Here is a 21,864-nt window from a genome sequence, read left to right as displayed (position 1 = left end):
TATTTTTAGATATATGTGTAGTGATTTTTTATTCTTAAGTTTTGAATGAAGTCAATAACATATTCACAATTAATTATTTCTCACCATAGTTTAAGTAAACTTTTGATGATGATGGTTAACGTCCGCTAAGACCAAACATTGGTCTATCGGACCTAAAGAAACAAATTATTTATTTTGATTTAAGATTTTATTCCTATGCTCAAAAAGCATGAAGAGAAGCCTCCCGAGCTCACTATAATTTTGACATTGTAAAAGGCTAGGAAGGTCAGTATTGTAACAAAGATTGTGAAACTAAGATCTAATGTGGTTGTACGTGGGGCACTTTAAGAGGAAGTGGTTTTCATCCTCGATGTTCCTATTCTCACATATATGGCAGATACTTTCCATCCATGGCATTTTAGGAACTGCCCAAGGACCTGTTTCACTATGGAGCTCAGGAGAATTCTTTGTAATCTTTGCTATATTAATTTTCTTCTTTGAGCTAGTTAAAATAGAGAGATACTTTTGATCTTCTAGGGTGGGGTTGATGACCTTCTTATAATAACTTAATTTTCTTTTAGGCGCTAAATCTTTCTCACACCACATTTTTTCTTTGAACTTAGAAGTAACAATATCTTTAATGTTATTTATGTTTTGCAATGCATCATTCTCGTTGATCTCCCAATAGGTTAACCAAGCCCTTGTATCTTTATGCCACCCCCGATTGAGCCTTAGGTGGTTTTGGTGGTTTATTGAACATAATACATAGCATATTTATTATCAAATACTTCCCACTAGAATTTAAACAAGTTTTTGCATAAACAGAATAGAAATCAGATGTAAATAAGTATATTTACAACGAGTTACTTCTCACCATTATTTATGTTTTCTCAACACTTATATAGGAGTAAAACCGTAAATTTGTAGACTTACTAGTGGTTATTGCCCACAATAATTTATGCAAGTCCATGTGCATGAGCAAATAATTAATTTATCCACTTCACATCTCAATTTATTAGTTCCTCTAGAAGCAAGACTATAGGATGTCATTTGCTTATTAGCCACTATTAATTAATTTAGTTAACATTGACCAATATAAATTATAATTTTTTATGCAATTTTGTCCATAACATAATTTTTTACTTGAGTGGCAAAGGCGAAGCTGCCCTACAACAATGGTTTGGTAAATAATAATTCATTTTTATTATTATAAATCTTTTTCTCTTCTTTTTTTTAATATTTTTTTTTTTTGTTTTATTATCCCTACAACACTTGTTCGGTAAATAACAATTCATTTTTATTATTATAAATAGTTTTTTTTTAATATATTTTTTGTTTTTATTTTATTAACCTTACATACTTCGGTAAATAACAATTCATTTTTATTATTATAAATAGTTTTTTTTTAATATATTTTTTGTTTTTATTTTATTAACCTTACATACTTTTTTTGAGTTTTAAGTTACCCAATATTATTTAGTAAAACATATCAAATTTTTTTCAAATTTTCCAAAATATAACTTAACAAATAATTGAATGTTTATGTCGTTTGGCACACTGTATGCAGGAGTACACTGAACAGACATTGAACACGAGGCAATTGTTGAACGATAGTTTCAATAAAATTTCGTTGTATTTCATTGGAGCTGGTTTATACATTTTATTATTTTACTCATTTTACACCATCCTTGTGTTGGATACTTGTCCACTGCGTTGTGAAGTCGAGTGAAAAGAATATGTGTCCATTGCATTGTGAAGTTCAGTGAAAAGTCAACTTAATTATAGGACCTGTTACAAACAATAAGAAAGGAAATTCATTCCTTGTGATTATTAAAAAAATTATTTTTTTTCATTGTAAAAAAAATATCATTTTTTTGTTTTTACTACCTATCGAAAATCTGAAAATCTACATCCAGTATAGTGCTCAAATAAGTACAACCAGATTCAAGGAGATTAAGAGAAATTTGAGCAAGTTAAAGTTAGGAACATAGCAAATAGGCAAATAAATGTTGTATAACTTTGTGTTATGTTCTAAACAACCATTCAGTTGGTGTCATTATTGCAAGTCTTTGGGTTCTCTCTGGTTTACCAATGAAAGTGGATATTGCTCTTGGGTAAGGGTGTTCTTTTGGGAGGAATACCCTCGAGTAGTCATACAATGGCTTTCATAAGTGGTTCACTTTAAGAGAGGGTCCACAACATTTATATTCATGATACTCTTTTGTTATAGAACCTAAATTATTATAAACATGGCACCAGGTTAGCGACCATGAAGATCAGAGCAATTGCAATGAATTAAATTAAATATATGTGAAACAATATTAATATGTATATAAACAAATCAATAAAAATGTAATTACAAGAGAAAAATCCTAAGATTGGATAATCATGTATGATGTAAGCACATATGTCATACAACATAAAACTCCTCTTTTGTGATGGGTCTTAATACATCATACACATGTATCCCTTTCCATAATTCCTTCAATTCATTTACTAATGGTTGTAAGTAGACATTTATATTCTTCACTTGTCTTCTACCAGAGACTATGAGAGAAAACATAAGATGTTCATTCTCCACAGACAACCATGGGGGGTTATTGTTATTGATTACTACTAGGCCAAACAAAATAGTTGGTGTTTTGGAGGGAATATGGAATGAGGTCATCCATGATTATGCTGAGTAATAGACTTCGTACTTCATCCTTGAATTTTTCAGGCCATGTATCCTCTAATATTCTTCATGGCTATTGAATCTATTGGGATTCACATAACTCCTGAATCACTTCTATGTGAGGGATGTCATTCCTAAAACATAGATAATACTTTGCAACGAAAGAGCCTTTGAATCCTTGGGGCTATAGGCATGTGCCTCAATATCTTATGAGGAGGACCATGTGATTTACCCATTTTTTTTAATTACGGTACCTGTCAGGCCTACATTTCAGATGTATCTTTTTGTCTGCATATTGTCCTCTATATAGAATAAAATCATTCAGACATAAATGATATGATATGTACTCAACATCCAAAATTTCAACAACTTCTTTGCCTCTTAGCAATTTCCCAGTAAGACATTATCACTTAGAACAACCTTATCTTCGAATAACCTGCAGTTGGTGAGGAATATAATTGTATAATGTCAATGTTTAACGTTCTTAAAATCAACCATTTTAATGATGTTGATTCTGTGACAAGATTTCTCAAAATATAAGGGACTTAATCGATCATGCAAGTGACTAACCTCAATATTGTCGAGAAACATGCATTTAGCATGCCAAAATTTTCTTACAAGTTGTACAATGACATCGTTGTCCCCAGCTGAGTAGAATTTGACTTGTCGCCAGGTCCAAAGAGTGGGGTGGTGGCAACAGATTTCAGGCTTTTGAATAAGGTATGATTGATATGAGCATCATCCCCTAACTCATCATTCTGGAATGAATCTAACAACATTGCCTAGTGGGAATTGAATAGGTGGTTGATTAAACCATTCTTTGTATGTTTCCTCTCCGAGTCTTGCTCTTAATGCAACCTTATCTTGAGTTGACGTTGTAGTAGGGTGCATTGGAATTTGCTAGGTGGGTTGCTCATCATCACTCGAATCATAATTTCAAAAAATATTGAATGCCATTAGTACAATATCAATGATATTAGTAAGCACATTAATGTAATTGTTTAGTTGAAATTACATTATACCAAATAATTATTACCATTGTTGATCTAGGATTGCAATTGGAAGATGCCATGTTCCAATTGGCAGGGTGAAGAGGCTATCCATTTTCATCTACCAACTTCTTGGGATACGCTACTCCTGATAAGAGCTTCTGATGTTTTTTAAATGGAGGAATTATTTTTTTCATTTGAACACGATTCTGAATCAGGATCCTACAAATTTGGATACATTTTTATGCAAATTGGCATGGATTTAAAAGAAATAATTAGATAATTGAAATATAAATAAAATCTAAACCTAGTCTAGATGGAAAGGGAGAACTCCATGAAGGACTTCGATCAACAATAAGGAACGAGTTGGAATTTGAAGAATTGACCATTTGATATTATTGATATTTGTCCTTGCATTTGAGAAAAATCAGAAATAAATTTTTGTGTGCATATCTAAAATTAATGTCGAAAAACCATATAATCAAGATTTGAATTTTAATATAGTTTTCAAACCATTTTTCAAGAATAAGATGGTTTTAAGCGGAAAATATGTACTATTAATTATTTTAATTCATGTGGATGCATCCTAAAGGATAATTTGACATTAATATGTCATTTTATGTGAAAATATAGTTTTAGATAGTTTTTAAACTAGACCAGTGCGCTTATCAAAACAAAGTGCACATATGCATTTAAATAATACAAGCACAAGAGTGTTTAAATAATACCTACACCAGTTTGTGGAATTCTGGAAAAAAATATGTTATCATATTATGCTCTCGTACAAAAACGCACCGACGTGTTTAAAAAAAATAGCACTATTATGGCTTTGTTTCTGGATTGAAAAAAAATAAAAAAAATTATTTAACCAACTCGATGCTCTTAAAATGTATACTATGAACTATTGTACTTCATAACTTTTAAACCCTACCAATGCGCTTATCAGAATAAATTGCACTGAAGCATTTAAAAAATACCAGCACTGGGGCATTCAAATAATACCCATGCCAATTCTCGACATTGTATATGTGCTCTTGTATAAAAAAGCATCAATGCATTGAGAAAAACAACACTGCTACACACATGTTTGCAGATTTTAGAAAATAAAGATGAATTCAACCAACTCAGTTCTCTTACAACAATTAGAGCACCGATGCTTTTAAATAGAAACCACATCATTGCCTTAAAAAAATTAATTGAACCATTTCGGGGTTTCAAAAGAAAAAAAATTGTATCACATAGGTACGTTTAAATTTTTTTGCACCCTAACAATTCCAGTGCTCTTTTATTATAAATGTACTAGTGTTGTTGACTATCGAACGTACCAATGTTTGGATAAATTGAAAAAAAAACATGATTTTTTTTTAAACCATGTATAATAAAAAAATTACTATAGATTTTAGTAAAATTTTTAATTAAAATTTAGAAAACAAAAAAAAAAAAAAAATTCAATACTTACCTTAAACCTTTGCTTCTTCCTGCAAAATTTCACCTTAGGGTTGAACTTCTTCTACCACTTCACAATTAGGGTTTTTCATTTTAGACATTTTAGATTCAATAGGTTTGTGTACTTACTTAACGGGTTTGCATACTTGCTATATGTTCAATGGTGTGCCTTCTATAATATAATGCACTGGTGCACCCTGTGTAAAACAATGCACCAATATATTATAACAATGTCAATTTTGTTGAGGTTATTCATCGTTGTTCCTAGTGCAATATGACGGGCCAAAACACCTCTTCCAAATAACACTGTTAAGTCATTATGGTGAGTTTACCTTTACAAATCACACTGTCATAATTTAAAAATATTTTTAAAAACTAATTTTCCATGATGGTGTTGAATACTTAAACGCCCAGTGCGTTTAATGGGATAAACGTACCCATGTATTTATTCAGATAAACACAGCAGTTATGGATAAAAGCATCAGTGCATTTATTCAGATAAACACACCGGTCACCAGAGCTCTTTTCGACTGAAAATTATTTGATTTATTTGTAAATATATTTAATGGATTATGTATTGAATGGCATATGTTTTATATTTGTTATAGACATTTTTGGGCACTGCAACCCCAATCATAAATGTCCATAAATCAAGGGCTCTTAAGTCACTAAAAGTGTTGTTCCAACCTCTAAAAGAACAAGGTCAACTGATTACATCTTCTCCCAGAAGTTCTCCATGAAAAACTGCTCAGAACTAGTCAAAACTGGACCATCTCACCTGCTCCATGGTCAAAGTGCGCTGCATCCCACCTAAATACACACGGGAGGTGTGATGCATCTTGAAAAACCCTTCTATGGGGTGCGATGGGCGAGAGTGGACAAATGGCAGGGTCAATCTGCAAGGTGGAGGATCATGGAATCTTCCAGAAGCTTCTCCTATGACACTTGCCTCTCTACATTCGCCCAGGGACGAGTAAGAGATCATGAATCTCCAAGTGGATTCAAGAACGACCAGAGAGAGGACACTAATCAAATCTCAAAAGCTGACTCACCCCCCTTTCAAACATCTATATATGGATCCCTCATCCTAGAGATCCAGAGGCTGGAATTTTGTATCTTGTAAGGAAGTGTTGCTGGTTTCTTGGTGCAACATCATAGTGTTAGGTGATCTAAGCTTTTCATGAGGTGAAGAATGGCTTTCTTGTTGAGCGGATGATGCTGGGTCAGAACAATTGGTTGTAATCCTCTTTGCTATTCTTGACTATTAATAAAGCTATTCAAGTTTTCCTCCACATTCTTGTATGATTGATGATATATGCATTTGTATGGTCAATATATATATGGTCCTATATTGTTTATGATAATAGATCTATGTTCTTGGATAGTGTTATGCTGCTTTGATTCTACAGGTGCTCTTTGAAGCTGGGTAGACGAGGAAACGAGTGGCAAAGATCTATCAGAAGGGAGAGGAATCAAGCAAGGAACAAAGCGCAAGACAGAGGTTGGTCTCCGTTATTCCCCTCTTATCTATTTTTCATAAAGGAAAACGAAAGTGGTTTTAGTTTGTTTGTTTCTAAGGTAGCTACCAGCCTTAGTGGGACTAGCAGCTTTGCATAGACACTAGATTTCCCGATAACAAAATGGCGACTCCGCTGGGGAGCGAATAGATTGTTTGTTTATCTACATTTGTTTACTTTATAAACTTACAGACGGAGCCTGAAGTCAAGCCAGCTAGCCTTCGAACTGCATTTGCTATGCAAGTGCAAAGTAGATCAATGCTGCTTCAGTCTATCTCCAGGTTTTGTTTATGAACTGAACAATCGATTTACAAGCTCTCTAATTGCCCTTGTGGTGGCTCTAGTAACCTCCTTAGATCTACCCATGTGATTGATTTACTGATTACCACTTGCTCGGCCTAAATCCCTGAACTGAGCTGCAAACTGTGACCCGGAACCCAGTTAAAGTCTCGTCCCTGGTCCATCGCACTGTCTCTTCTTTGGATTCTGGATGCATCGCACTTCCCGAGTGTAGTAGGTGCACTGCATCTCTTTTTCCCTGTGTTACAGGTGCGTTGATCAGACAAGGCCTTTTCTGCTCTTAGATTTTGGTTTCTGTTTTCACTCTTTTCAGCTCTATTCAGGAGTTTTGCTGTCTGTAGTCAGTACACCTCTGTTGAAACCCCCTTCCTTGCCATTATTCCGCCTCCATTGTGCAAAGAACTGTAAAAAAAATTTATGTATTTTGAGCCATTTTCAGTTCTCTTTTACAAAGAAGTAGCGTAATTGAACTATCGTTTCTTGATTTGAAAGTGTCGCAAGTGTCGTTTTCAGTCATAGAAGAGAATCCGATTGTTCTTGATAGTCGATTACACTGTTACTCTTGTATTTGATTTGAATTAGAAGTTTTTCAAGTGTCGAAAGCAAGTTTTCAATTCCAAATCGCAAAGTGTCGTCATTGCCTTCATTTTGTCTTGAAAAGAAACTTGTTAGTAATGTCTCTTTGAAAAATAATTCATATTTGCGCTTAGCTTTCTTTTTATCATTCACACATTAAGAAGGCTGAAAACAAATACATGCATGTGCATTTGCATTTAGACTGTTTGTTGGTTTGATTTAGGACAATGCATATAGTGTGTGCTCTCTGCTCTATGTTGAAAGAATATCATCTCTCTTTCCTTAGTAGCTAGGATTTTCATTTGCAAAAAGAACATTAAACGATTGTTTATCATCTTAGATTGCATTTTAGGAATTGTACATCTACATCACGTGGTGAACCTGAAAGGCAAATTTCTTAAGCAAGATCAACTGCAAAATAAATTTAATGAATCTAAAAACGCTTTGGAACCTAACGCACAACATTTAGAAGTCTAGGCTAGAGATGTATTCTGGCACCGTAAAGCATAATAACTGTTGTTTTCATTGATGGTTGGGTGATTCCTCCACTTTGGGACGATAAGTGCCAGTACGGACTTGTGCTCCCACATACCATCGAGTATATATTGGGAGACCACAATAGGCTTTATCCTTTATCCATAGGACGTCGTGTCTGCTGCCCTATCGATCGCAATGCACTGAACACAGCATTCGGGAAGATTGGCTGTCGTACCGTAAAAAGTATTCTGCAGTTTTGCGATTAGTTTGGTAATCCCTTTGTCTAGATTTCCAGAGCAGTCTCTTTCGTTCCTTTTCAGACTCCTTAAAGGAAAAGGTCCATCTGAGCACTTGTCACTTCAAGCTCATTAAAAATCGAAGGCGACTAGAGTCATCTTTTGTTTTTTCTTGACTCTTAAAAATTGAAAAAACAAGTTGTGTCAAGGCATCTAAAATTTATTTTAATCGGAATAAATATCAACTTTCCTACGTTGGTCTTAGGTTGAGAAAAATGGAGCCCACCAACCAAGGAGTTCCCCTTGGGGGAAATCCTAGTCCCTTCTCCTCTTGGGGAGATGTTGGTGCACCCCATATGGCCACATTGTCGCTTCCAAGATTGAGAATCGGCTTGCCCGTATGGCTCTTCTCAACCTCTGTTGTTCAGAACACGTGATTCCTGAACAATCAAGTCCGCAACTAAACGATACCAGAGTTACCCCCCAACCTTCTACTTCGTCCAATTCTTCCTCTCCTCCTTCCTCTTTGCTTGATGAAGCTGGTAAAGCCAAAAATCAAGTAACCGAGAAGAAGAAGGAGAAGAAGAAGAAATAGAAGAAGAAGAAGGAGCAAAAGGCGAAAAGGGGCAACCAAGCATCGTCTAGCAAAAATACACACACTGCACCATCCAGGCCTAAATCGCCATTTGTCATTTGCAAAGGAGACCACTATCATCGAGATTGTCCTTGCATCCCTCGGATCTTAAGGGACTGGTCTCCTCGTTTGCACAATCCAGTGTCATCAACCTTTGAAGATCATGTTGAAAGTACACCGTCAACTAGTGAAAGTGAAGCCCCTGGACAAAAAGGAAGATGTAAATTTCCTTGTAAACTGTGTGAAGACGATCACGCCGTCCACCGTTGTCCCTTCTTAGACGAGGTTAAAAGAGTTTTGGACGACCGTCCGGTTTCACCGTTACGGCTTCCTCCTGGATATAAGAAGCTCTTGTTGAGTCCGTCACTAGTTGAAAATCCGGCTGACACGCCCTTGTGGTCGGCCGAAGCGTCTATCATTGAAGATAAACCATCTAAATCCACACCAGATGAAATTCAAAAGGTCGAGGCGGCAGTTGACCCGGTCTTGCCTTCAGAGGATCCATCTTCAGATGATACAGTCACCGAAGAGAACAAGAACGACACCGTTCAAATTCTCTTCGTAAGCACAGACTCCGATGAACATGGGGGGCAGTCTACCCGTTCCTTTACCGCAGGAAGGAATTTCGTCAGAGTCATATCCGGCTGTTTATTCGGTCCCACCTCCAAGCAACCTAGTTGTTTTCTTCGATTGGAATCTACTAGGCAGACCCCGTTTACCGGCTAGTGTACCATTTCGAATCATTGCTCAGATATATAAAATGGTCATGGCTGGTACCATCATAAATGAAGGGGCTTTTGTGAGTATCCTTTCCTCAACTGCTTGGAAAGCGCTTGGTTCGCCACCGCTTTTGCCTGAAATGAGAAATCTAACAGGCTTTGACAAAGGAACCAGTCGACCGTTAGGGATCCTTCCCAATGTGCCGATAACATTGAGAAGGAAAACCGTTCACATGAACGTAATGGTAGTCCAAGGACCCCTGGATTATAATCTACTCCTTGGACGCGACTATATTTATTGCATGGGAGCCATTGTCTCCTCACTCTTTAGAGTAATGTGTTTTCCGCATGAAGGAAGAGTAGTCAAGCTCGTAGACCAGCTTTCATTCCCCGGTTCACACATAGCAAATAGTCATATACCATCCCTGAATGGTCTTTTCACACAAGGAATGTCTCATCAATCCCCAGTCCGTCCTCCTGATGAGCGCGAGTGATTCGGAGGATATGACTGAAACCCAGGGGGCATGCACCCTGGCCTGTTTCGACAGGAAAACCTTGGGTATAGGGTAGGTTTCCGTGGAGGATATATGACTGGCTGACACACCCATCCATTTTGGAAAATGGGATTAGATCAGAATAAGATACCTCCGTTAGAAGGTAGGCCTTTCCCGATAGAACAAATGTTTTGTCTGCAAATTGAAGGGTAACCTGGAAAAGGTAGGCCTTTCCCAATAAAACAAATATTTTGTTTGCAAATTGAGGGGTAACCTGGAAACTCTGCTTCACTATACCTGGGGGCATGCAAACCTTTTGGCATGCAAGCGAAGAGCGACCATTTATTTTTTTAAATTTATAGGTCCTCTAACCCTTTAAACTCGTAGGATTGGTCGTTTCCTAACTTGCATAAAGAAAGGATGCGGGGCAAAGCTTTGAAAAAATGCCATTTTTTTAAAATGAGACATCCTTATTTTATGACTGGATCGAGCAGTTTTAACGCGGAATTCAAGCTCGTTAAAAAATAAACATAAGCAATGAGAAAACGTTCCCCCAGAGTTTAAGCTCATTAAAAAATGAACCAATTTTCGGTAAATAGCCATCGTGAATGTATTATCATCAGCCTTTGAAGCCTTGGTCGTGTTCTCATCATCACCTCCACTTTGTTTTGGCCGATCATTCACCTCCATTTGATTGTTTACCATTTTTGAGGAACAGCTGCGAAGAGTGATCTTGTTAGCCATCCTTGTGACACTGCCGTGATTGGAAAATTCCAAACCTTACCTGGAATCAGCTGCTACCCGAATTTATCACTCGTTCCTCAAAAAACGAGTCTCCTTTAAGCTCTTTTCAACTGACTCGTAAAATATGAAAAGATTGCCGAGCAATTGGCCTCTCCAGCTCGTTAAAGGGACCGAAAGTGCTATCCCTCCTTTAGATTTTAATCTTTTTGGACTTGAGGGATCATTACACAAAAAGATCGAGCGCTTGTTTTGTTCGGCTCGTTAAAAGTACCGAAAATTCATCCCTTTTGTATTGTTTTATACTTTTTTGGATTCAAGGGATTATATGACGAAAAAGGATTATTGGAGTTTTCTTTACGTCCCTTTTTTAGAATCTCTAAAATTGAAAAGGACCGAGTTATCCTTGTCGTTAAACTCGTTAAAACCGAATAGCGACAAACTTGTCCATATAGACAAGAACGAGTTTCACTATCGCTAGGCTCGTTAAAACATAGCAATGGGTTTGCCCGAAGGGCAAATTATAGAACAAGCATATGTTATCCTCCTCAAGCTTGACAAAAATAAAGAGGTACTGGTCAGCAATGACCGGGGAAAAATTCGGAAGAAAACTTGAAAAAACTTTATTGGTAGCAAGTCACTCTTGAACATGACACTTTCACTCCGCATCCGAGTCAGGTTGGGTTGTTCCGTTCACTGGTCATATCACCATGGGTCCATCACACCATCCATATTTGGGGTTAATGCTACCAATCCATGATGTCAGTGTCGCCAATATGTTCAAGAGAAGTCGCTCAGAGAATTCACCTATGTCTCACCCACTACAATACGCTCCATTCGTTCATGACCGCCACCCTTAACCTTATATCACCAGATTGTTTTCACCTCCATTAAAATCATTTGCTCTGTTCCGTGTCATTGATGTGGGATTCACTAAGGCCCTCCTATGACGGATCACTTCTTGTCGACATCAGCTCATTATCCAAGAAGTCGATCTAGGAAAAACCCTTTCAGTACTTTGAAGCTTGCATGCCTCAATGGCAAGTTTCTCACTTCTGGCGACATGTTTACATCAATGGCCTTCGACCGAAAGATTTTGCGTGGTGTTCGATGCCAAGTCCCTTATTCGCACCACGTGAATTGTACTGTAGTACCTTGAGGGTCATCATCATTATCGGTGATTCCTCTCGCGCCTGTTAACAGCTCACATCATTGGCTGGTAATCAGGTGATGTCTTTCCATGTTCGACTCCAGAACATCTCTCACATGGATCGACTTGTACTTTGAGTGAAGATCGAACGAGATTGAAGACCTCGGATCTAGTTTCATCCATCTGGGCTGCGATATATATTCAGGAAAATAAAGACATCAAATGTACATCATTACTGCGCAGATAATCATCCAACCTAATGGATGATGGCTCTACCAGATTCATCAGTCTACACTCAGACGATTTTCTGTCTCATGTACATGAAAATGAATTTATAAAGCTGAGCATGGGAATGCCCGCCTCAGCTAGATCATGAAAATATTATGAAGATAATGTATTGTATTGTATCTTATTACAGGTCACCCTCCAGCTTGAAAAAACTTCAGATCCTCATGATAAAGCATTTCACCCGACATCAACAGATTAATGACCTCATGCTTTACGGGGCAACTGTTATAGACATTTTTGGGCACTGCAACCCCAATCATAAATGTCCATAAACCAAGGGCTCTTATGTCCCTAAAAGTGTTGTTCCAACCTCTAAAAGAACAAGGTCAACTGATTACATCTTCTCCTAGAAGTTCTCCATGAAAAACTGCTCAGAACTGGTCAAAACTGGACCATCTCACCTGCTCCATGGTCAAAGTGCGTTGCATCCCACCTAAATACACACGGGAGGTGCGATGCATCTTGAAAATCCCTTCTATGGGGTGCGATGGGCGAGAGTGGACAAATGGCGGGGTCAATCTGCAAGGTGGAGGATCATGGAATCTTCCAGAAACTTCTCCTATGACACTTGCCTCTCTGCATTCGCCCAGGGATGAGTAAGAGATCATGAATCTCCAAGTGGATTCAAGAACTATCAGAGAGAGGACACTAATCAAATCTCAAAATCTAACTCACCCCCCTTTCAAACATCTATATATGGATCCCTCATCCCAGAGATCCAGAGGCTGGAATTTTGTATCTTGTAAGGAAGTGCTGCTGGTTTCTTGGTGCAACATCATAGTGTTGGGTGATATAAGCTTTTCATGAGGTGAAGAAGGGCTTTCTTGCTGAGAGGATGATGCTGGGTCAGAACAATTGGTTGTAATCCTCTTTGCTATTCTTGATTATTAATAAAGCTATTCAAGTTTTCCTCCACATTCTTGTATGATTGATGATATATGCATTTGTGTGGTCAATATATATATGGTCCTATATTGTTTATGATAATAAATCTATGTTCTTGGATAGTGTTATGCTGCTTTGATTCTACAGGTTCTCTTTGAAGCTGGGTAGACGAGGAAGCGAGTGGCAAAGATCTATCAGAAGGGAGAGGAATCAAGCAAGGAACCAAGCGCAAGACAGAGGTTGGTCTCCGTTATTCCCCTCTTATCTATTTTTCATAAAGGAAAACGAAAGTGGTTTTAGTTTGTTTGTTTCTAAGGTAGCTACCAGCCTTAGTGGGACTAGCAGCTCTACATAGACACTAGATTTCCCAATAACAATATTGATAAAAAAATGTCTCATAATGTGTCAAGTAACAAAAACACTAACCGACATTCAGATAACACATAAAAAATAGTAGCGAAGACAAGTTCTTTGTAAATTCTTTACACAACTAATATGCTTGAAATATATGTAAGTTAAACCAATATGTATTGGTTGGTGTTTGTCACACAGAGCCACAAAATGAAGAAGGTCGATAAAATTATTTATATTAGTGTAGAAGAGCTTAAAGCTTAATAGAAAACTTGCAAAATGATGAATCAGGTGAATGAAAAAATACTATCGAATATGAGTTTTTTTTTTTGAATTTTCATTAATAATATACTTAAGAATATTAGATAACGTGTTTCAAGAAATCTATTAATTCATATATGTTTAATATTGTACAAAGAGAAACAACGAAGGAAAAGATCAATGTCATTCTAAGAAAAAAAAATTTATAGAGCATGTAAATGACAATGAATTGGTTCTTAGCTCATTTAGAGTGGTGCTGGAGGTTAATGAAAGGGGTTTTTTTTTCACAAAACTATGAGGGATCTAGTGGAACAAATGTATAGATGTACTTTCCACTTACAATACAAAAATCAATCCAATGACTCTAAGAAACAAATTATATCTAAACTACAAGAAGTGTGTATGCTATTTTTATAATGCAGTAATAGATACAGTGAAATAGATTGTTATATTGATTAGGTATGTTGGTTTAATGCAATAATAGATACAATGAAATAGATTGTTATATTAATTGGGTTTGTTCATTTTTCTTCTGAAGTCTGTTTGTTTAATGCACTAATAGATACAATGAAATAGATTGTTATATTAATTAGGTTTGTTCATTTTTCTTCCAAACACATTGGTTTTCTTTGAAATTCTTTTGACAAAAAAATATCACATATTTAATTTTTACATATTAAATGTTGAATAAACATTTAACACAATTTATTTTTACTGTTGAATAAACATTTAACACAATTTATTTTTACATATGAAAGGTTGTCAAAAAGAGCAAAAGTTATTTTCACATTTGAAGCAATAACACAAATTTTATTTTTGCATATGAAAATTTATATGATTCTATCCTTTTTATGTATGAAATCTCTTATAATTGAAATGCAAATAATAACTAAGTGCAACGAAAGTAATGAATGCAGGGAAATTCCTGATTGGCCTTGCATTTTAATATAAATAAATATTCTGATATCTAAATAGTGATATGAGGTTTCTTAGTAGGGAAAACATTGAGTGCAAGTAAATTTTTTTGTTGGTCTTGCAGTTTGATATAAAAAAATATTTTAATATATTCGTTGTTGTTAATATTATTGGATATTAGAAAAGTGATTGATTTCAAAGAAATTTTTAATCTGTTTTTTTTAATTTTAAATTAATTTTATTAAATATTTTGGCATTATATTTACAAATTTGAAATAAAAAAAAGGCACATTATTTGAATATATAAAATGTTAGTAAAATAAAAGGTGTATGGAAAACATTAAAATACAAATAATAACTAAGGGTAGGGAAAACATGATTGCCAATAAATTCTTTGTTCGCTTTGCATTTTGATATATAAAAAAATACATATATATTTTAATATATTGGTTGTTGTTAACATTATTGGATATTAAAAATGTGATGTGTATCAAAGAAATTTTTAAGTTGTTTTATAATATTTTAAATTAATTTTATTAAATATTTTGGAATTATATTTATAAATTTGAAATAAAAAAAATGACACATTATTTGTATATATGAAATATTAGTAAGAAAAAGGTGTATGGAAAACATTAAAATACAAATAATAATTAAGTGTAGGGAAAACATGACTGCCAATAAATTCTTTATTGGCTTAGCATTTTGATATAAAAAAATATTTTAATATATTGGTTGTTGTTAACATTATTGGATATTAAAAATGTGATGTATATCAAAGAAAATTTTAAATTGTTTTATAATATTTTAAATTAATTTTATTTAATATTTTGGAATTATATTTATAAATTATTAAATTTGAGTTTTCTAATTAATTTTGTTTAAATATATTATTTTTTTTTATTTTTATTTTTGTGTAAAAATATTTAAATAATATAATATAACAAATCTCTTATTTATAACCTAAAATAAGTCTGTTGTAAATTTTGGATTCTGAACATATTAGGTTGGCATTATGATATTTATAACCTTAAGTGTTTACAGTTCTTGCTGCAATACTGACTAATACTAGTCTTGCACTTAAGAGATTTTGAATGTTTCCCATATAGTGATCAGATTATCTTGCAAGTTAGTTTATTTAACATTCTCTTGTCTCTGCACTTGTGGGCATACTATTAGATTTCAGTTTTAATTAAGAGATTCTCTGCGTAAATTGTTGATGCATTATGGCCACAGAGTTGAACTCTATTCTGGGACTGCATAGGAGGTCGTTGGAAACAGCTTGGACTCTTGCTAACCTAGTAACAGTCTAACTACCATTCACTTTTTACCTCTCACATAAATGTTATGATTTTGACAATTTAGGATTATAGGATGAACTTAAGACTAAATAATGATTTTTTTTATATCAATGATGAATGATGAAAAGATGATACACGCAACAGTCTAACTACCATTCACCTTTTACCTCTCACGTAAATGTTATGATTTCGACAATTTAGGATTATAAGATGAACTTAAGACTAAATAATGATTTTTTTTATGTCACTGATGAATGATGAAAAGATGATAGACACAAGGAAGAAGAGGAGCCTATTAGGGGAGGGGATTTTTTTTGCATAATGTAAATCATTCATTTTCTATATTTGAATTACATCTAGTTTACTAATCTTTATCTTCAATAATCTTTTACATGTGATAATTCTTCTTGAATTATGCTTTATATTTCCTTTACAACATCTGGTACAATTACTAATTTATCATTCCAACCAATCCCACCCAAATTCTACCCTAATAAAACAAAAAAATACAACGAAAAAACTTCCCTTTTATAACCAATAACACGAAAATAAATAACCAATAACATGAAAATAACAATGCATGTACATCGTAAAATTTTATTGATAAGGATGTTTGGTAGTGTATGCCCCACCCAGCATTTGCCGAGATAGTTAGAATCAAGGAAGAAACTGAAAAGTTCCACGTCTTTGGGATATAAAAATTGGAAGCGTATTGAATGTTTGACTTCTTCGCTAATGTCCCGACTTATCTTCCCACTTGAGAAATGTTGGAGCTATTATCACTCCACACCATTCCTCTAGGTCCACTTGAACCTGCCAATAAAGAGACCGAGCCTGACACAAAATTGCTACTTTCAGCAACAATTTCCTCTGAAATTGAAATTATAGAAGCACGATGATCCCCATGTTTGATAGCCTCTTTCAGCTCTGCAACTACCTCACTCACGCTTGGCCTACCCGATGGTTCATCATGAAAACATCTCATCGCTACTTTGGCAATGCCAGTGATAGACATCATGTCGTAACCTCCATCCAACTTCTTGTCGATGATTTCTGCTATTTTGCTAGGATTATCATTGTCCATTATGTAAGGTGTCACCTATAGATACGCCGATAATTATTGTTAGTCTTGGAGAAATGCAGTATAGGAACTCCTATAAATATTTATTGATAGTAAAATTACTTACCCATCTAATGATGTTCAATTTCTCTACAGATAGTTTTAAATCTATGGGTTGTCTACCACATATGACCTCTAGCAAAACCACTCCAAAACTATACACATCCCTCTTCTCCGTCAACATTTGAGTTTTGAAATACCTGTTAAGTGTCTCACAAAAAATTAGAGAACTACAATGGAAAAGCAAAATGAAATTGCCTCTGTTCATATAATGCCTTGAATTTCTTAGCATCAGAATATTGCAAACAGGTGCAACCTATATATGTCTGACATACTTTGGATCCAGGTATCCCGCAATTCCTTTTACGACATTTGTAACATGAGTAGCTTCCCCATCTTCAGTCATCTTTGAAAGGCCGAAATCTGCTTTTTCCATTCAAATAACTTTCTAAAAGGATGTTGGGGGTCTTGATATCCCTGTGAATTATTTTTGGGGTGCAACTGACATGAAGGTATTCTAGTCCTTTGAATAAAAACCACAGGTGTATAAGTGAGATATGTTGTTCCTCATTATTTTTCCATTGTAATATTAAGTAGAAATCTAGAAATTTACGGCTATTTTATTATTCTCGATACTTCACAACACGCATTTGGATTAAAAGAATCAATGTGCATCAAATTAACTAAGAGAAAGAGTAACCTTGTGCTGCATCTAAAGCTATTTTGAGTCTGGTTCTCCAATTACGTTGGGAAAGATGTGCATTAGTGTTAAAGATAATGGAGAATATCCTAGAATAATGTGAGTTGGTTCACGTGACCTCACGATAGGAATTAGTTTCTATTTCTTAGGTTATTGTTCTAACTTCCCTAAAATCATGATTACTATATATTGTGTAATGTACATGAGCAATGTAGAGCGTTCTGCAGACACAGACTCTCCTGGTTTAGACTCTCTTTCGTAGAGCTGACCAGTGGGTTTTATTTCTTTTAATACAACATTGCCATTTTTATCATGGTATCAGAGCGTCAGGGGTGAGGAACCTGAACGCTAAGAGGAGGAGGGTGCGACTAAACCTAAATCGTCGCAGGTTTCAAGAAAATAAACACATACTTAGCTCAATGGTCTTGGAAATTAGGTGTATAGCTGCGACGACGTCACAAAACAGTAGTGTACACCTGCGACGATTTCTCAGAAAATTGATGTACATCTGCGAGGATTGTGTAAACAACAAAAAGGCTCCGAGAGAAGACTGCATCCTGAAGAAGGCTGCAGAGGCTGACAATAGAAGGTTGTCTGGAGGTTGTGAAGGAAGCCATTGTGATCTGCGGGTGTGCTACAAGATCAAACAACATTGAAGATCAGTGATCTATCTTTGTCACAGATCTGGGGTAAATCTAACATCTTCTTTTACCTGTCGAAATTCTTTTTAGTCTAAATCGCCAAGTTGAATAATAATATGTTTGAAGCATGCTTGAATGAGCATAACAAGCTCGATGGTTCCAATTATGAAAATTGGAAATTCAAGATGCAGACTCTGTTAGAAGTGTAGAGTGCTTGGACAATTGTAAATGGGGATGAGCCGAAGCTAGCGGCTGGATCAGCATCGATCTCAGATTGGGAGAAGCGAGAAGGTAGAGTGAAGACGTTGTTGAAGATGTCAGTGAAAGACTGTATCATACCACACATCAGAGAGTGTAAGACAACTAACGAGATCTGGGGAATTCTGAAGGATCTGTATGAGATCAAGAATACAAATCGTCTTCTGTTTCTGAAGAGCAAGATCTTATCCCTGAAGATGGAGGAGAATGAAATAGTTGTTGCCTTCATAGCAAGGATCAAAGATCTGAAGAACAAATTGGCAGACATTGGTCATACAGTTGACGATACAGATCTTGTAACAATTACCATGAATGGTGTGACCGTTGACTACCAAATGTTCATCACTGGGATAAATGTGAGAGAGAAAATCCCGAAGTTTGAAGAGCTGATAGAAATATTGATGCAAGAAGAAGAAATAAGATCGACTTTGAAGCCCTAGAGTGCCAATCTTGCATTGATGGTGAAGAAGAACTTCTTTAAAGGGAAAGGAAATCTGCAACAGCAAAACAGAGGACATTCACAGAAAAGATCGAATCAGACCCAAGGTATGAATCCGAATAGAAACAACTCTGAAATTAAATGTTTTTATTGCAGAAAAATTGGTCATATTGCCAGAGAGTGCAGAAAGAAGAAATATCATGAAGAACAGTAGAAGTACAAATGACATTTAGGTCATCTCGCGAATGAAAATCATGTGCAGAATTTCAGATTGTTCATGGTAGATCATGATGAGAATGTTGATGCAAACATCTGGTATGTAGATTCGGGAGCATCAACACATACGACAGGGAACAAGCATTGGTTCGAAGATTTTAAAGAAATCAATGAAGGAGCACAGATTTACCTAGGTGATGATAGAAGTCATTAGATCAAAGGATGTGGGAAAATTTCTGTCATTCTACCTAATGGTAATGTAAAACAGATTCATAATGTCATCTATGTGCTCGGTGTAACAAAGAACTTGATTTTTGTATCCATGATCACAGATCAAGATCTTAAAGTTGAATTTTTAAAATCTAACTGTTATATTAAAGATCTGCTAGATGGCGTGAAGACAATTGCTACAGGAATCTGAAAAGGAGGTCTGTACAAGTTGGATGTAAGACCTGCACCAGTTCGAGCCTTGACAGCTGCGAGTTTGACTATAGAAGAGCTATGGCATCAAAGATTTGGTCATATCAACTACAATGATTTGTTGTTACTACAGAAGAAGGAAATGGTAAGAGATCTTCTTATGCTAAAGCAAGTACATAATGATTGTGATGTGTGTACATTAGGAAAAATGCATAGAAAAGAATTCCATGTTTGAGTAGAAAAGAAACAGAGAGATATACTTGAATTAGTGCATACAGACCTGTGTGGACCCATGCAAACAAAGTCATTAGGAGGTGCACTATATTTTTATTGTTTATCGATGACTGCACAAAGTTTTCTTGGGTGTATTTCTTGAGTAAGAAGAGTCACACATTTGAATACTTTAAGCAGTTCAAAAACATGATTGAAAGGAAAACATGGAAACAGATAAAAATTCTTCGGTCCAATCAAGGGGGAGAATACAGGAAAGATGAGCTTATCAGGTATTGTAAAGACCATGGAATATTGCAGCAGTTCACAGTACCCCATACTCCACAACAAAATGGAGTAACTGAAAGAAAGAACAGAACGCTGGTGGAATGTGTTAGGAGCATGTTGAAAGGTATGAATATTTCGAATGGTTTTTGGGTTGAAGCATTGACAGTTTATTTGAAAAATAGGAGTCCTACAAAGATTCTTGAGTTTAAAACTCCTTATGAAGCATTATATGGATTTAAGCCTACAATAAAACATTGAAGAGTATTTGGATCTAAAGCATCTACCCATATTCCAAATGAAGACAGAAGAAAACTAGATTCAAAAGCCATCAGATGTACCTTTATAGGGTATTGTTCACAACATAAAGCTTAGAGATTATTTAATCCCTCTACTCACAAAATTTTTGTTAGTAGAGATGTCAAATTCCATGAATAGGATCATGAAGAATCTGATGAGCACAATGAGGAATGGGATATTCTGTACTTGGTGGAAGAAGAAGTAGAAAACAATCAGGATCAGTAGCAGACAAAGGCAGAAGATGAACAACAGCAGCAGCAACAGCAACAACTGTAGATACAGCAGCAACAACAACAGCAACAGCAACAACAGCAACAACAGGAATAAAATAATGATCAAACAAGATTTGAAGCTACCCCACGTCTCAGGGGATCGGGTAGGAAAGCTCAATTGCCTACAAGATATAGGGAAAATACTTTTATAACTAGTATGATGAATGTGGTTGAACCTTCTAGTTATAAAGAAGCAAATGACTGTAGAGAATGGAAAACAGCCATGGAACAGAATATGAATCAATAATCAGGAACAACACTTGGGAACTAGTTGAACTTCCTAAAGGAAAATAAACCATAGGTTGTAAATGGTTATACAAACTGAAGATTAATGCAGATGGAACCATAGAAAAATTAAAAGCTAGATTGGTAGCAAAGGTGTGTTCACAAAAATAAGGTATAGAATATGAAGAAACCTTCGCCCCTGTAGCTAAACTAAACACTATCATAATGTTAATTGCTTTAGCTACTAAGAAACATTGGATGATACACCAACTAGATGTAAAGTCTGCATTTCTAAATGGAGAACTAAAATAGGAGGTTTATTTAGGGAAATCTGAAGGGTTTGTCCAGAAAAGGAAAGAAAATTTAATCTGTAGATTGAAGAAAGCACTTTATGGACTAAAGCAAACACCCAGGTCTTGGTATGAAAATATTGATTCATTTTTTCTACAATTTGGCTACAATAGAAGTAAAAATGACCCTAATATTTACACCATGCAAGATGAACAAGGGCGCACAGTGATGATTTCTCTATATGTAGACGATTTGATAATTATAAGTGATGCTACATATCTGATCAAAGAAATCAAGCAACAATGTCACAAGTATTCGAAATGAAACACCTTGGTGAGTTGAGATATTGTTTGGGTCTTGAAATCTGGAGAGATTCAGGAAAAACATTTCTGTCCCAAGGAAAGTATGTCAAAGGCCTGTTAGAGAGATTTAGGATGGATCAGTGTAAGCCTACAGTAGTACCATTACAACAGAACATCAAACTGTAGAGTGAAGATGGCTCAAAGGAGGCAGATGCGACACTTTACAGACAACTGGTTGGGAGTCTAATCTAC

The sequence above is a fragment of the Pinus tabuliformis genome, chromosome 3_1 (genome assembly GCF_031772625.1).
Source record: "Pinus tabuliformis cultivar Carrire ecotype Pingquan chromosome 3_1, CPIR1, whole genome shotgun sequence".
In the NCBI taxonomy this organism is placed as follows: domain Eukaryota; kingdom Viridiplantae; phylum Streptophyta; class Pinopsida; order Pinales; family Pinaceae; genus Pinus; species Pinus tabuliformis.
This window is presented reverse-complemented; position numbering follows the sequence as displayed.